The following is a 4,114-nucleotide window of genomic DNA, read 5'->3' as shown; positions in this document are numbered from 1 at the left end:
TTGAAATAGGCTGAATAGACATTTACATTAAGGATTGGTCCATGCCCTGGGTGGTTGAACAAGGTATCCTGCTTTGTTCAACCTTCTTGGTTTCCAGAACCTGATTGCTCTCACCAGACGCCCCCTGCCCTTCCCTGCACCAAGTCCAAAGTATCTGCAGATGTTTTTCCTACATCTAACCTGCCTCACTTAGCCCTGGCCAACACATTGATTGCAGCCTTGGGAGAGACCCTAAAGCAGAGGCCCCAGTGAACCTTGCCCAGATTCCGGAACTTCAGACTATATGAAATAATAAGCATCTGCTATTTTAAGCAACTACCTTTGCATCATTTGTTACACGGCAAGAGATAACTGATACACAGAGGCACAGAGTAAAAGCTTAGCCTTCCTGTTCCCTCTGCCTGGAACACTCCTCCCACATCTGGCTCCTTCTTATCATTTAGGTCTCAGCTTGCATGTCCCCTCCTGAAAGGTCTTCTCCGGCCACCCAATGTAAACTAGCTCCCCAGTCTCTTCCAACACCTGCTTGGTGCCTTCACTGCACCTAAACTATCTGAAGCTACCTTATTTATGTATTTGACTTTGTGTTTTTCTGTTCCCTCAACTACTAAAAGAATATGAAAGTCATGGCATGTTTTATAGTCAACGATGTCTCAGATCAGTGAAAGATGGTAAATACTGAATGACTAAATGGAAGGGACCCCAAAGGGTAGAACTGTGATCTCTAATGATGGCCCCCAGTGAACCAGACCTCCTGATATTGACACCCTAGTTAATCCCCCACCCCCTCCACAGTGAAACGGGGCTGGCCTGTGACTCATATTAACAAATAGAATGTGGTAGAAGGACAGGGTGCTAGTTCCGGGCTCAGCCTGTAAAAGGAATGAAAGCTTCTCCTTCCTCCATCTTGAAACACTTGCTTTTGGGAGCTCTGTGCCACCACATAAGAAATCAGGCAGAGGGGAAACCCTGGGGCTGCATGAACTACATGGGGGGAGTGGTAGGGGGACCCAGATGTTCCAGTGTCTCCCAGTTGAGCTTCCAGATGATTTCAGCCCCAGCCATCACTTACCCACAAACACATGAAAGACCCAAGCAAAGATAAAAGGACAAGGATCTTCAAACTCCCAGAGATATTGACTGGCAGCCCTTCCAGGATATCACCCATATTCACACAAATATGCTGCAGTCGCTGGGAACCCTCATCTCCTGCTCACACGTGTTTCCACCCAACCGCCCCTTCATTTGGCGGGACTGCCCATCCCAGGCCCGGTACACGAACCCTTTTCTAAGAGTGGCACATGACCAGGCCTGGCCAATCAGATGACTCCATTCCCCAAGCCACAGCAATTGGGTCAAGGGTGGACACATGATCCAAGCTGAGCCAATCAAATCCCTCCTGGCTGTTGCCTAGCGCTATGGGAGAAAGACTTTCTCTTGCTTTGACGGCCCCAGGTGGCTTGTGGGAATTCTGCTGCGACGGTGTTTGTGATCCCAGCAATGTAAGAATAATAATAGCTAGCATTTATAGAGTGCTTGTTAAGTACCAGGTACTGTCCTAAGTGCTCCTATATGTATTTTAAGCCGTTTAATTTTCACAGCACCCCCTGGGGCAGGTCTGTTACTAACTTGCTCAGGGAAAGCAGTCAGTACAAGAATTCATACTATATGATTCCATCTGTTTAAAGCAAAGGTTTGCAAATTATAGCTGTGAGTTAAATCCTATCTCTCGCCTGTTTTTTTTTTTTATATGACTTTTGAGCTAAGAATGGTTTTTACAATTTTATTTGGTTGAGATGAAATCAAAAGAAGAATAGTATTTTATGACCTGACACTTGTGAAAAATTTACATTTTGATGTCCATAAAGAGTTTTATTTGAATCCAGCCATGCTCACTCATTTATGTATTGCCAAGGCTGCCTTCACATTACAATGACAGAATTAGTTGTGGCAGAGCCTATATGGCTTGCAACAGCCACAATATTTACTTATCTGGGTCTTTACAGAAAAAGTTTGCTGAACCCTGATGTGAGTTACAAAAATGGGCCAAACTCTTCTGAGATGCGAGAAGTCAGAGTAGTGGTTACTTTGGGGGGAAAATCTGGGAGGAGACACAAGGGGGTTTCTGGGGGGCTGACTGCATGGGGGTGTTCAGTTTGTGAAAATTCAGCAGAACGGACATGTCTGAGTGCACTACTCTGCATGCATGTTAAAAATCAATAAAAAGTTAAAGTAAAAACTTGCTCATGGTTACACAGATACTGAGAATCCAGAATTTGGGCCAAGATGGTGTGACACCTGAGCACAGATTCAAATAGCCACTAAGCCACATTGTCTCTCTCCTTCCATGGAGGAAATGGCCTGCTTTGAAGAATTTGGCAAAACCCTGAGAGAAGGAGAATCTTGATGTCTTAGTTTCGTAGGCTGCTGTACCAACGTACGTGGCTTAAAGCAACTGAAACATGTTGTCTCACAGTTCTGGGGCCTGGGAGTCCAAAATCTAGGTGTCTGCAGAGCCATCCTCCCTCTGAAACCTGTAGGGGAGCCCGCTGCCTTACCTCTTCTAGCATCTGGTGTTTGCCTGCTGTGGTAGGTTGAATTCTGGACCCCAGAAAAAAACATGTTCTTAATCTCAGTCCATTCCTGTGGCTGTGAACCCATTCTCACAGGACCTTTGGAAGATGTTTTCAGTTAAGGTGTGGCCCGACCAAATGAGTTGGGCCTTAATCCTATTACTGGAGGCTTTTGGAAGAGAAAGCTACATGGAGGAGCAGAAGCTGGAAGTCACCTAATCAGAAGACAAAGGAGAGGACACTGCTATGTGACAGGAAAGCCAGGGAACCCAAGGATCGCCGGCCAGTCAGAACACTACAGACGGCAGGAGGAAGTGAGCCTTCTAGCCTCTGAAACCAAGAGCCAGTAAATTCCCATTAAGCCAACCCATCATGTGGTGTTTGTCACAGCAGCTAGGAAATGAAGACACCCATCATCCTTGGTGTTCCTTGGCTTGCAACTGCAGAACTTCAATCTCTGCCTTCCTTGTCATGCAGCCTTATCCCTCTAGTGTCTATCTTTGTGTCCAAATTTCTTCATCTTAACTAATCACATCTTCAAAGACCCTATTTCCAAATAAGGTCACATTCATGGGATCAGGGAATAGGACTTGAACTTAAGTTTTGAGGGGATACAGTTCAACCCGTAACACTTGATAACCACATCTGAGCCCCTGAATCCAACTGGGCCCTGCCTGGGCTATTTAGTTCCATGAACCAGTAACTTCTTTTTATTGTTTATGCTGGAGGAAGTTGGGTTTCTGTCTTTTTTGACATCTAGAGTACTAATACTCTACTCCCCCAGACATCTATTTTCTCACCAGCCCACCTCTGAACACATTCTTTCTCCCACGCCAACACTGAGGGTCAGGTGGAAGCTTCCATGTTTTCACACAATATCACCTCCCTGGTGACAATCATTGGTCTGGGGAAGGCTCTTCACCCAACTGAAGCCAATCACGGTAGACCAATCTGCTGACAAATTGATTGATCTAGAGATGAGCCAATCACAGCCCTTCCCCGGAATTTTTACACTTGGGACCCAAGGAAGTGTTTTAGTTTTCTCTCTGGCAGGGAGGCCGGTTGATATGAGTCGGAAGCTGTTAAGTGTCATGCTTCTGTGCTATGTAGAATGCTGGTCCCAGAGAAAATTGCCGACTCATTGGAAGTCAGAAAAGCTATGGAGGGAGTGTCCTGGCCACCCTCCAATCCCTGGTTTGATGGCCCCAAGGCCCAGAGGCTCCCCTGCCCTTCCTTGTTTGAATGTGTGGGCCAAAGTGACAGCAAGCGTGGGTTTTGTCACTTGCAAACAATAAAGACCTAAAGTAATAACAGTCTTTCATCACAAACACTGCAACGTACATCCACACTTAGAGACACACTATGCACACACACCAAACAAGTCTGCAGACCCACACTCCACCTTAGTGCATATGTCTTTATTTCTAGATAATATAAAAGAATAAACTTAAAAAAAACACCCCAAACCAAACACCCCAGTGGCTCCCCCAAAGCAATGTGACCCTTCTTCCTACCCCAATAAATAAAGACCTCTGCCAGTC

Source organism: Choloepus didactylus, chromosome 27, assembly GCF_015220235.1.
Source record: "Choloepus didactylus isolate mChoDid1 chromosome 27, mChoDid1.pri, whole genome shotgun sequence".
NCBI lineage: Eukaryota > Metazoa > Chordata > Mammalia > Pilosa > Megalonychidae > Choloepus > Choloepus didactylus.
The sequence above is the reverse complement of the archived record's forward strand: the minus strand, read 5'-3'. Positions refer to the sequence as shown.